General features: G+C 39.7%; 1 long non-coding RNA gene across 2 annotated transcripts; it reads right to left on the reverse strand.

Moving 5' to 3' along the window:
* Positions 1-4659: 4659 nt before the first annotated feature.
* On the reverse strand, positions 4660-14131 carry LOC131329033 (uncharacterized). Of its 2 annotated transcripts, XR_009200601.1 has the most exons (3): positions 6088-14131; positions 5153-5858; positions 4660-5092 (listed from the first exon to the last, which is right to left on the reverse strand). It is a non-coding gene; the product is annotated as an uncharacterized LOC131329033 (long non-coding RNA). The 2 variants fall into 2 exon arrangements; XR_009200600.1 differs by having other exon boundaries at positions 4660-5858.

A 14131-nucleotide genomic window follows, 5' to 3' on the forward strand; every position in this document is an offset into this window, starting at 1 on the left:
GGGTCTCTACATGACACCCTTCCGTCTTAGAACCGTTTGCTAGAAGGTCACATGTCAATAATTTGGGCTTTGTTTTTGGACAAAAATGCCCTCTCATAAAGAACCATTTTGTTATGCCTCTCTCTCTCTCTCTCTCTCTCTCTCTCTCTCTCTCTCTCTCTCTCTCTCTTGGCTCGGATAATCAGCTCTCTCTTCTTCTTCCCCTCTGCTTCTCTCTCCAAAGAAATCAGCCAAGAAGAAGAAGCCCCTATGGAAACGCCCAACGTTCTAGTTCCTCTGTTTTTTTCTTGTAATATTAAAGATTGGGTTCAATCTCGACCCATTGGTCCCATTCTCGCCAAACCCATGTTCTTTTCTTGGGGTATAGGCCATGATTGGGGTATAGCCATAGAGACCAACATCAACAAAACTCAAAATTAATTTTACAGAGCAACACAAAGTGGGAAACTCTACCAGTTGGTTAGAGATTTCTCTCAGTATTTCCCCACATAAGGCATAAATTGATTGGAAGGCATTTACGAGCTTTCCGCCATGAGTTTTGTTGATGTTCGTCTAAAATTAACAAGTGGGAAACCCATCCTCCAGCCGCCGGCACTCCCTCTTGATCAAGCAATGAAGCAGGACCCAATCAAAGTGCAAATTGGGAAACGATGTCGTCGGGGTCGGATTTAGGAAAGTTCCAATTGTGAAAGCGGAGCTTGACGGTGAGGAGGGATATGTGGCTTGGCGGCGAAGAGGCCGGTCGCGATGGGGGTTTTGAGTCGTGGTGGTAGGAACGGTGGTTTTGCGGAATGGCTTGGCGGCGGGGGTTGGTGGTGTGCCAGGGGGTGGTCGGAGGACAGTGGTTCAATGCAAGGAGAGGAGAGATTAATAAGTACAGAGAGAGTAGGGATGGCCGAAGTCAAAGCTTTCCTTCCGTTGGTGGTGGTGGTGGTGGTGGTCGCCGATCACTCTCCTCCTCCTCCTCCTCCTCCTCCTCCTCCTCTCTCTCTCTCTCTCTCTCTCTCTCTCTCTCTCTCTCTCTCCCCGAACCAAAACTAGGGAGGGGTGGGGTAAATAAATTCAAGGTTTTTTTGAAATTATCATGTAATAGTATAATATAATAAGGGTATATTCGTCAATTTATCCATTCCGTTAACGGAGTTTGTCTTTATTTTGTTTCCAGTAGTTGAGGGGGTCTCCATGAGCGCTTTTAAATGTGAAGGAGTATTTAAGAGAAAAAGTGATAATTGAGGGGGTATTTATGTACTTTCACAAATAAAAATTTTGGGTGACTATAAGTACTTCAGAAAAGACTCATAGTAGGAAAACCATATAAAAGGAGGTGACATGTACCACGTGCTCAAGACAATTCCTCATAAACAACATAATGCAATGGGCATTGAGTCAATTGTCAAGCACATGACCAATTTCATCCTTGTTCTGTTTTATATCATCAAGCCATTTAGTTTAACACGGTCCATGGACTATGAGCCCAACCCGCAATGGGCATTGAGTCGGTTGTCAAGCACATGACCAATTTCATCCTTGTTCTGTTTTATATCATCAAGCCATTTAGTTTAACATGGTCCATGGACTATGAGCCCAACCCTTAGTCAGCGACATTGATTTTGCCCCTTTTATGAAATTTGTATTATTTGAAGTCTCATAATGACATTTTAATGCAAGTATGGTCTTTATAATTTTATCCAGCTCCTGAATACAGGAATGGCTAAAGATCACATTGTGCCTCAAATTGAGTACTCTGCTCATTAACTTGCCTATACAGTTGTCAAGTCATTTCATTAATATCATCCTAGCAATTAGTGTAGTACACCAAACCAAATAAAGCATACATGGGCCCCCTTGCACCGCAGTCCCATAAAATGGATGACATTAAGCAGCCGTCTATTATTTTACTTTTCATCATCGCTATAATGATCACATGCACGTTATGAAGCTCTTGATGGCCTTCGTGGTTGAATCAATTACTAAACTATAATTGTCTCGAGTGACCTTGATGTATCTCTTCCACCCATGCTTACGAGGACGACACACAATCAATATACATGTGGTCAAGAGCTTCAGAATGTGCATGCAATCATTATAGCAATGATGAAAAGTAAAATAATAGACGGCCGCTTAATGTCATCCATTTTATGGGACTGCGGCGCAAGGGTCTAGGTATGCTTTATTTGGTTTGGTGTACTATGTGATCTTTAGCCATTCCTGGACCTGCATGAAATGATAAAGACCATACTTGCATTAAAATGTCATTACAATACTTCGGATAATGTAAATCTCATAGTAGAGGCAAAATCAGTGTCATTGACTAAGGGCTAAGGGTTGCGCTGATAAAGTCGATGGACCATGTTACACTAAATGGCTCGAGGATATAAAAAAGAACAAGGATGAATTTGGTTGTGCTCTTGACAACCAACCCAATGCCCTTTGCATTTTCTTGTTTATGATGAATTGTCTAGAACACGTGGTAAGTGTTTCCTCCTTTTATTTTGTTTTTCTACTATGAGTCTTTTCTGAAGTATTTATAGTAACCCAATTTTTTTGGGTGGCTTGAAAAAACAACCTATGAAATTGAGAGAGATCTATTTGTGTGGTTTCCGGAAATAATGTGCAACTTCTTGGAGTGTATGGAGGTTGTTGCCAAAATTTCCATAGATATCACTTCTTGAGCATTTCATTGATGTAGTAATTTCACCAATGGATAGCATTTATTCATCTATCCATTGGTGAAATTCTTCTATATACTCCCAGTCCCCCACCCACACTTCCTATTCTACTTTGGCACCTGTTCCCCGTCATGCAACTAAGATCTAAACTTCATTCCCATAAGCCCAAACCTATAGCGATCTACTCCCTCCGTCCCAATTTGTTCGACCAATTTCGGCATACGTGTCCTTCAAAAAATTGTCTCTATCTCACAATCTATAAGGTTTTTTATAATTTCGAAAACATCATATTATAAAACTAATTGATATCTATCAAACAAGATCCATATTACATATAAAAACCATTATAAATTGAAACATATAGATAATTTTGTAGGAGGTCCCAAATTGTGAAAAGAGATAAACATGTAACGCCCTAATTTTTGGGAACGTTAATTTAATAATCTTAATTCAAATTCAACATTTATTTAATAGAAGTTAATATAACGTCATTACAAACCAATTTATTTTCAATATCCGAAGTACATTATTTAAAGGATAGGGAAGGGCACTATGGCAATAGGCAAGTCAAGATCAAACAGACCTGCACATTAAAGTTAAGCTTTTATCCCATGTATAGTAAAATTTTGAAAAACAAGTAGGTGCTTTGTGTATTACCATATCTCTCAAGCACTGTAAAAGTGTGCTGCAAGAAGTATGCCAAAAACTTCGGAACAAAAGCAAATAATAAGCCCTGAATTTTGTTCGTGGAAGTGGATGGCATGGTAGCTGGTTCACAATAAAATATTTTTTCTTGATAGGCAAAATTAATTTCATTCATCCCGAAAGATACAAAATGAAATCAGCATAATACAATAGGAAAAGAAATGCATCGAGCAACTTCTTCTCGCGAGATCTTAACCTACTAGTCCACCCCTCAATTTTAAGATAAATCCAGTTAGCAAAGATACCAACAAGACAAAGCCCAAAAAACTACACTTAATGTTTGATCCACACCCTAGCTCACCCCTAATTAGAACAAAAACCAAATGCAACCCTATTGGGCCAAGCCCAAATGCATTGGGCTAGCCCACACCAACCAAACGCCCCACTACAACCCTAACCCAACCACCCCTGCAGCCGCAACTCTTCCGCTGCCCATCACACGGCCACTGCTCCACCGCCGATGCTCCACCTCTGCACTGCCGCTGCTTTGCTGCTACACCACCTCTACTCCACCACTGCACCCCCACTCCCAATACATCAAACCGCTGCTACACCACTGCTCCGCCGCTAGCATCACGTTGCCGCATATCCCACCAACCCCCCCCCCCCCCCCCCCCCCCAGACTGCCGCCACTCCCAGATCCCATCCCCATAGCCACCCCCCGGAATCGCACCACCCCACCACTGGAAAATGCCTCTACATTATAAAGATAAAGTGAGGAGATGACGGATCAAAACTTATGAAGAGAGAGAACCCTCACCGTTCGGGGTCAAGAGAAGAGGGAACTTTTTGAGAGAGAGAGAGAGAGAAAAGAGGGATGTTCACAATAAAATATATGATAACAAAAGGGTAGTTTATTTTAACATATGATCATATACCTTTGTTAAGAATATTTTGTGATGCACTTAGTACCTCCTTGGTTACTTTCCAAGTATGCGTGTCATGTGATATTGAATTTGTATCCCGTGTTAGTGTTTATATCTGTCATTTTAGATTGCATAAGCATATCGGTTAGTCTGTTACCCCGTAGGTTAACCTTGCAACGTTTTCATTGTCTGAGTAGCTACCATGCAATCCACAGTACAAAAGGTATGCAAAAATCGGTTTACACGGAGAAGAAAAAGGGAGATACGTAGTAAAAAGGGAGCTGCAGGAAATTGTTCCGAAGAAAAACGGTATTTGGATAATCGAAAGCTGCCCGTAACACCTCTTTTTTTTTTTTTTTGAACGGCGAAATAAAGAAATTTTATTAATGAAGGAAATATAGAACACCAAGAGCAGATAGCAACACAACATGAAAGTAGAATCCCAACTATGTTGGCACCCTATATCACGACAATCATATGCTATTCAAGCCCAAGGATTGACAAGGAATCAACCCAAACAAAATACAAAGAAACTCCCAACGTGCTAATAGAAGCTCCCAAAATACATTAAAAAAGAAGTATAATGCTTCACAATAAGGCTCAAATCCAATCAGCATCACATCCGGTATCCAAGATCTTGTTATCCCTTCCAATTGAAGTAACGCAGTCATGAAGATTGCCATTGCACTGACAGGATCAGCCAAAGCCCAGGACTACCATTGTAATAGTAGTAACAGAATCACCAAAGTATCCCAGCATCAGGTTTCAAATCAGTAAGAGAATTGTAGCCTATGAGTTCCAATGAGTTATCCCAGCATTCCGAAGTGTGCCAAACCAGTTGCTGAATCCCTTCTGGAACAACCCAGCCTTTCATTAGAGTTCCTAATCTCATTGAGATCACCACCAAGACACCTTTCAAAAAATAAAGTTTCGGGAGCCCACAGTTTCCTCCAAGCAGAAATTTTGTGAATTAATGCAGAGAAGGCCCCCAACTGATTCATTTGCGTCAACTTCCAAAAAATCACAGCTGCCATTCCACCAAATTAAGTTGATGAACTCTTTTGACACAGATATTTGCTTTGTTTCTTGAAAAAAGATCGACCATATCCACTTTTCTCTCTTTAGGCACCTTCTTTATTCTTCCTCATTTTTATTTTTTGGATAATCCTCTGACATTCCAAGTCAAACACTTCATTGTATTTATTGAAGTGAAGACCTGTACCACCCTTCTGTAGATATTAGTTTAGGGCTGCCCAGCAACTCTGTCAGCTTTGTCCAGATCTGAGCTTCCATCTCTGCTATCTTGCTAACAACCTCATCCTCATCACCATCATAACCCATTCCCAAGATTTTGTTGCATGTCCAAACAGCCTGTGCTTGCCCCTAACACCTCTTACCAACAATGTTCTAAAACTCGGTACTCGGTACTCGCTCGCCCGGCCACCTTGTACCTTGTAGGCCGAGTACTCGGCGATTACTCGGCGAGTAGAAATTACTTGGAATTTTTTTTTTATATGTTCCCCAAATGATATTCATAATGCATAATGAGAAGTTCAATGTTCATAGTTCAAACCAAATGAAACTAAGTACAAAATTACTAGTCCATTGCAAAGTTTTACTAGTCCATTGCATAGCTTAACATTCAAACCAAATGAAACCAGATACGAAATTAATAGTCAATTACAAAGTTCAACGTTCAAACCAAATGAAACGAAGTACGAAATTAGTAGTCAATTATTCCTCCTCTTCTTCTCGAAGAAGAAGAGGCACAGAAGCAACAGTAGCTTGATTGGTGTGCTCACTCGATTAGGGCAAGTATAAAACTATACTGAAATTACACTAACGACCCTTCAAATTTAACATATTATGTATTTTACCCCATTTTTTCAGTTTTTTTTTTTCGATTTTCTCCCCACTTCCGAGTAATCTCGTTTTACCGAGTAATCGGTACTCGCCGGGTACTCGCCAAGCAATGCCGAGTAATTAGCTGGCCGAGTAATTCCACCGAGTAGCCCTAACTCTACTCGGCTAGGCACCGAGTACCGAGTACTCGCCGAGTATTTCCGAGTTTTAGAACACTGCTTACCAACCCATTGTATAGGTTTACAGACTTTGGACCATAGTTCAAAACATCGGTATCGGTCTCCATAATGGTATTGGTTGGGATGCCGAGTTTTCGGGGCGTATCAGTTGTTGCGTAACCGTATCAGCAAGCGGAGGTGTAAATTTTCTAAAATTTTGCACAACTTATTACTGATACAACCATTACATATTCACCGTAATCTTGACCAAATCGGCACTAACAGACCATACCACCGTTACGTATCACCAATACGTATGCGATTTTCCTTCACACTACAATATCGGGACTCCAAACATACTGACACCGATACGTATCGGCTGATACCGATGCGTATCACCGACATTTCAAACCATGCTTTAGACTCATTAGAACTTATTCGACTTCAAAAAGCAGAGTCATGAAACACTTTCCAAGATTGGCGGCAGCCTATGCAAGTCTCACACAAATGGCTCCGAGAGGGAGTTGGGCGTGAGGGCATCACAAGGAGAATTGGTTGGTACAGAAGGATCAGAGTTAGTTGAAGGAGGGACAATGGCGGGAGCAATAGTGATGCCATGCTCGGTACTAGCTTATATCTTTGCATAAATTCAGCCCTTCTAGCGGCATCCAGTGGACTGGTGGTTTGATTTAGAAGGGAACCAGACGTGTGCGGTTAATGCATGGCGACACACAGTTGTGATGGGAAGAGGTCAGCAACTGGAAAGATGGAGGGGTATGTCACAGACTCACAATCATAGGCAGTAAGTGCATGGTTCCATGGCGTGTTGCACATATCCAGAGTGCATGAGGGGCTCTTACGTCCAGGATTTGGACTTCGAAGGAAGTCAACGGTGTGGGGGAAGGTGGATGGTGTGGTCATGTGAGGTGTAGATCTAGCCCATGTAACATGCCAACCAAATCTACATTCTCATGGGCACTAGGCTGAGTAACCTTAAGGTTAGACCGGTGTCTAAATCATTAACTTCAGACTCCATGAACCCAATAGGGTCTAATTGGCATTTTTAATGGTTTCCAACTATTGAGGTGTTCTGGGAAAAGAGGTCCGCTTTTCAAGACTACCTAAGAGGCCCTATAGTATGGCTTCTCAAAACCATTATGGGTTGATAAAAGGAGACATTGGTGGTGCAGAAGGGAAAGAATAAGAGGAGGAGGGCTTCGTTTGTTGTGGGGTTTGGGAAGGATTTGGTGTTGTCCTAGAGTTTATTGGCAAGGACGAGGAGAAAAATCCAAAGATAAGCCAATCAGGTACATTTGGGCTCTCGTAGTAGTCAGGAGTCCTTTTCCTCTTTAATACTGTTATTTATCTTTCTATTGCAGAATGGACCGCTAGGAGCAATGACTTAATGTGGAGGTTAGGGCACAAGTTTCTTAGGCAAAGCGGTCCCAAAAGATCAAGAAGTATCGATGGGGGGACTTGGATTCTCTGCAATCTGGGTTTGGACTGCACGAGATCTTGGACGTCTATATGAACATCGATGGCTCAGATACACTCAAAGACTCTAACCCATAAAATAAAAATAATCCTTGATTGGTCGGAGTCTTTCAAACACTTCTGAACCATCGATTGCCGAAATAAATGACTGAGATTTCGTGCAATCCGGGGGCAGGACGGACTGCAGAGAAGCCATTTCCTGATGGGGATGGCAACAATGGTTGTAGCTGAAGAGGTAGCTTGTCCCACATCAGGTAATTATCACCTCCAAAACTAGTATATGAGCGGTGCCAATTGGTTGAGTTGGATGCTTTATCAGGCACCAAGACTGCGACCAAGGTTGTCGAAATATTCGATCGATATATTATTCTTCTCACAATGAGGTACAATATATAGACCGGATACAAGGTAAAATAAGGAAAGAGAATAAAATCAAATCAAATCCCTAATTGATTCTACCTAATCGAGTATCTTCCTTATTACATTCAATACATTAATTACAGTCAACACTCCCCCTCAAGCTGGAGCAAAAACATCGTGTACTCCCAGCTTGCGACAAATAGTATCAATTTAAGTCTTGGGAAGTGCTTTGGTGAAAATATCAGCCAATTGAGAGCCTGAGGGTACAAAAGAAGTGCTAATATCTTTAGATTCCACCTTTGACCGAATGAAATGACAATCAACTTCAATGTGTTTGGTCCTCTCATGGAATACTAGATTATTAGCAATGTGGATAGTAGCTTGATTATCACAATATAGAGGAGTGGAATCCCAAACTCTTATATAAGTGTGCGCAACCAAGTCAACTCACCAGCGGTATAAGCCATTGCTCTATACTCTTCCTCAGAACTAGAACGTGCTACAACTAAGACTGTTTCTTACTTCTCCATGTCACAAGATTGCCTCCTATAAAGGTGCAATAGCCAATAGTAGAACGACGATCAACAGGAGATCCTGCCCTGTCAGCATCTGTATATCCTTCAATACGAAGATGTCCAGATGATTTGTAGAGAAATCCATGTCCGGGAGTATTTTTGAGATACTTCAAGATACGAACAACTGCCTCCATATGAGAAACTCGAGGACGAGTCATAAATTGACTAACAACACTGACTGCATAAGAGATATCGGGTAAAGTAATAGTTAAATAAGTTTTCCCACAAGCCTCCGATACATCTCAGGGTCGTCAATCAGCTCACCATCGTCAAGCATTAACTTAAGATTAGTCTCCATGGGAATAGCTCTAGGTTTAGACCCAATATAACCTATATCTTTCAAGAGATCGAGAGTGTACTTCCTTTGTGATAAACTGATGCCCGCTTTGCAACGAGTCACCTCAATGCCAAGGAAATATCGAAGCTTGCCTAGATCTTTGGTAAGAAAGCTAGAACCAAGATGGCAAATTAGTGTTCGAATCCCAATGCTATCACTACCAATGATGACGATATCATTCACATAAACCACGAGAATCACAATACCACGAATGGTCTTTTTAAAGAACATGGAGTGATCAGCCTACTCCGAGTCATACCATGAGAAACAACAGTATTACTGAACTTATCGAACCGAGCCCGAGGAGACTATTTGAGGCCATATATAGAATTGTGAAGACAACACACACTCCCCCTTGGACTCAAAACCGGGTGGTTGTGCCATATAGACAGTCATAGATAGATCCCCATGTAGAAAGGCATTCTTGACATCAAGTTGCTGCAAGGGAGATAACAATCCGTAAAGAATTAAGTTTGGCCACTGTAGAAAATTCTCAGTATAAATCGAGCCCATAGGTTTGGGTGAAATCTTTGGCCACAAGACAAGCTTTCAGTCAATCAAGAGTACCATCAGGATTTTGTTTGACGGTAAACACTCAACGACAACCAACAATATGTGCTCCACTAGGCTTGGGAACAAAGGTCCAAGTATGATTTATGGACGAGGCATGCATCTCTTCTTCCATAGCGGAGCGCCATCTAGGATGAGAAAGAGCCTCCAAATAAGACTTACGAACAATAGCAGAAGATAGAGACACAGAAAAAGTGCGAAAAAGAGGGAGATAAACGATCATAGGACACACTGAGAAATAGGATGGAAAGTCAGATCCTTAGATACCATGTTAAAGCATCCACCTCAAAACCAATTGGCCTCTTCTAAGGTCTTAGGTATTATTCCAGATGCTATCAACTCTTATGTGGCCAGTCCACCCGGTAGTGGAAGGTAGGTTTGGTTCTAGAGATCAATCAATGTGCACATAAATTGGTCCGAACATTCCAAAAAATATACTCCCTCCGTCCCAAATGAAATGACAATTTTTGAAATCCGTGTCATTTTTCATTTCTTATACCTTTCAATCTATAATGGTTTTCATGAGTTTGAAAACTTTGTATAATAGAATTAATCAAGAACAATCAAACAAGATCTATATTGTATATTTTTTGAAATCCACATTGAAAGATATAAGAAGTTGAAATTGACATCCAATTTGGGAAAGAGGAAGTATTTTATTTTGGAGAATCAAGTGGGGGCACGTGCCCCCATAGGACACTTACTAGGTCCGCCTCTGCTTGTATAGGAAGAGACATGGGTCCGAGGCTTTAAAGCTTTAAGCCTCGCCCTTGCCTGTCATCTATAAAACACTATTAATCATGCTAGGGCTTGAATTAGGGGAAACAAGAATCCATAGTAAAATTTTGACCAAATATGCTTTCATACTAGATGTAATACTTAGAAAGATTGAGGACTTATTACTATTAATCACGCTAGGGCTTAAATTAGGGGAAACAAGAATCCAAAGTAAAATTTTGACCAAATATGCTTTCATACTAGATGTAATACTTAGCAAGATTGAGGATTGAGGACTTATTATGTACCTATTGTTCGAAGAACTTAAACCAAAATTATTTCAAAAACGTAAAGTTGAAGTTTCACCAGAATTACAGGAGATACTTGATGAGGAGCAATGAGAGTAGATAATTGATCAGTACCAGTTATTTGAATCTTAAATATCTTTAGAGCACGTATTTAATTTTCCAGCAAAGAACAAGAAAAAAGAGTTGAAAACATGGCCAAGATTCTATTAAATACTTTAATTGCGGAATAATTAGTATATAATGCATGAGCATCAATTATGTTTGTGTTAAACACATTATGAAGTTATATTCTTGGTTTTTCACAAATAAAGAGGTAACAAGGTTTCCAGTTTGAAGAATGCGACATTTTGCAAATATGCAATATTGGGAATCGAATTGTGAATCCACTTGGCGAATCATAAGATTCATCACCCATTGTACTTCAAACTCGATTCACCTATAGATGTGTGTCATTTTTGCATTAATCATGAATTTTATGATTCTGGCAACAGAGAATTCCCAAGAAGAAAGTATACACAAAATTATATTAACATATATATCATTTTTATGACAGGAGAGATTTGAAACCTTTCAGAGATTGATTGCTCACTACATCGGACAGAAATGCTTTATTTCCCTCTCTCTTTGCTAGGGTTTGGAGCCTGGTTAAGAGTTCACATTCATGTTGGAGTTTCTGCGCTAGAGCTCTTTCATCTTTCTCATAAGCCATCGATTCTTCCTCTTCTTCAATTGTTCAACTTCTTAGTACCTCCTAGTGTTATGCTTAGAAGTTAAACTTGTCTTCTTCAAATGGAAGCTTGGCTTGTGAGTTCTGACCAGAGTCACCAGACATCTCATCTCCTGCAATAGCAATCCAGTGTATACGTCATTTTCAACATGATACATACAAACTTAACACAAGTGCAGTAGCATGCACATGGATGTTTAACATGTAGACATTTTTCCTTCAAATAAAATAAAAATCTTCTCTTTTTCGTGGCAAATACTCAGTTTAGGTTCAACATAAAGTAGCCACAATGAAACATAAACCTCAACAATAGTAAAAATGAGAACTCTGATTCCAACAGCTCAACCACAAACCTATGCAACACAGAGTACCTTGGAAACTAAAAGAACAATTAACCAGCTTCTTTAACTCACAAAAAAAGTGTCCTCATTCCCCAAAAAGAAAGTGTCATGCTTCGGAGAACATGACCGATGGATGAAAGTGAAATGCAGAGAAAAGGAAAAAATTCATGCTTTCTGGAGATAAATCGCATTTTCAAAAATAAATGATAGCTTCACTAAATCTGAAATTGATAGGAGAGAGAATAGGAGGATGAGAGATGGCAGGGGTGTTTGGTGAATAGGGGTGTCTCTTCTTAGTTTGTGTCAACTTGCATCTACTTCCCCACCGAGGAGCATGCACAACAATCTAGCTATTTAGAAAAGCCGTAAAACTAGTATGCGACTACAATGTATGCATAAAGATTAAAGCTGCCTGACCAAATTATCCGAAAAACTAAGTTATGAGAAAATTTCTGAATTATTCCAGGAGCTAAAAGGATTTGAAGATTTTTACAAGTCTCAGATGGAAGTGTCAAAGCATAGAGGTCACTGATATTGTAAATGGACGACCGCTTAAAAAAGGTAAGTTCCATGGAGCAATGGATAAGAAAAACATATGAAGAAGTGAACTTTGCGCTCAAACAACTGAATGGTTTCACAGAAGAAGCTAAGTAAATCAAGGCCTGGTGCACTTTTCTTTACAAGGGTGGTGCTGCTCTTTTGTAGTCTAGACGCTACTGCCATCACCCAATGAAAGTAGGGATCTATGTTACTAAACATAGATGATCATGAACTTCTAACTTCTAAAATCGGTAAAATGTCATATTACTGGAAAACAGAAAACCAAGCTCGACCGTCCTCCCAATATATGCATGGAAGTTGGATTGAGAAAGAACCTGTCCACGCTATCTTCCTTTTAAAAGACCAGACTTCAAAATTATAATTCTCAGCCATGAGCCAACCAAAAACCGACCAACATGAACTACAAGTAATACAAATCTCAACCACCAATATAGGTACCGAAAACAAAATGCATTACAAGCTACAATGGAGAGAGAGAGAGAGAGAGAGAGAGAGAGAGAGAGAGAGAGAGTTTCAACAGTCATTCAATCCATCTTTCAACAATTTTAGCACTTGAACAATTTCGAGAATTAAAGAATGGTTCGAATAGATTTTTCAATGGTCACCAATTCATCACATCCACATCTTACTAATCAATCCAATTTGACCATTAAGAATATAAGCTATGCACGTCAACCACAAATTCAACTTAATTAAGGTAAGAAGCACTGCATGCCCCATATAAATGTTTTGGGTGTCACTGGATAACTGAAGCTATTATTTATGGTGTTTCTCCTGTCATCAATTGAACAAGATACTTCTCTGAAAAGGTTCATGTTATCCCCACCTACATGGTTATGACCTACCTTGGGTTTCTTCCGACAGTAATGAGGTCACTTTCTCGTTTGGGCCTCTTTAATTATTTCATTCCGTGATATGAGAATAGAACCACTCGCATATGACTTAACTACCATTCATGGAAGCCATCAACTATCTGAAATACCTATCCCTGTTGAAAGCCATCAATTATCTGAGATACCAATGTTATTATTATACTTCACTAAAAGAGCAATTATCATCGGAAGTAATCAGGCCTAAAGTCATTAAGGTTGGTTGGATACACTATCAAATTACAAGCATTCAAGCTCAACATGAATAGATACAGTCAGTTGCTGCGAAAATCAAGGTGGTGGCTGGTACATTGCAGATTTGCAGCACCTTTCAGAAGTCTAATTTAAAATAGGACAAACATTTTGAGATGAGCAAAAAGTAAACAAAGATACTGGAAAGAAGGGAGTATTACTGATTGCATATTAGCTTATGGTTGGGAAGAATTATTAAGGATTTAGGACTAAGCTGATCAGTTGCCTTGTTTGGGTATACAGACAACTTGACTTTTTGAAGTTATGTGTTTGGTAGCAGGGATATGCAACCATACCGTTATGCATAGGTAGGAGTCATAGGACCAATTCCTGGACAAACTCTTTTTTTCTTAGCATTCCTTGACAAGCTGTTGATCATTTTTTTTTTTTTGGATCTTCATGGAGTTTACAAAAACACAGGAATGTGATTACTTATTGCATTATTCTAAACAAGAGCATATAAATGTATGCTTAATTATGAATTTATGATATAAGCTCCCGATGTTTTCGCAACCTATGGAATACAAACCCTAAACCGATGAAGAAGAAGAACAATTGAAGAACGAAATCTAAAAGACCAGTTTCAAAACCAAAGATGCCCGAAATAATATTTGGAGGCAAAATCAAACATAGACTAAATGGTGTTTGAATGTCACGGATATACCGAAATACGAACCCTTCATTGGATATCCTTTTTTTCCCAAATGCAACATTAAGGACACACAAACATATGAACATACAACATCATTAGGCATACAC

Source organism: Rhododendron vialii, chromosome 6a (assembly GCF_030253575.1).
Source record: "Rhododendron vialii isolate Sample 1 chromosome 6a, ASM3025357v1".
Lineage (NCBI taxonomy): Eukaryota > Viridiplantae > Streptophyta > Magnoliopsida > Ericales > Ericaceae > Rhododendron > Rhododendron vialii.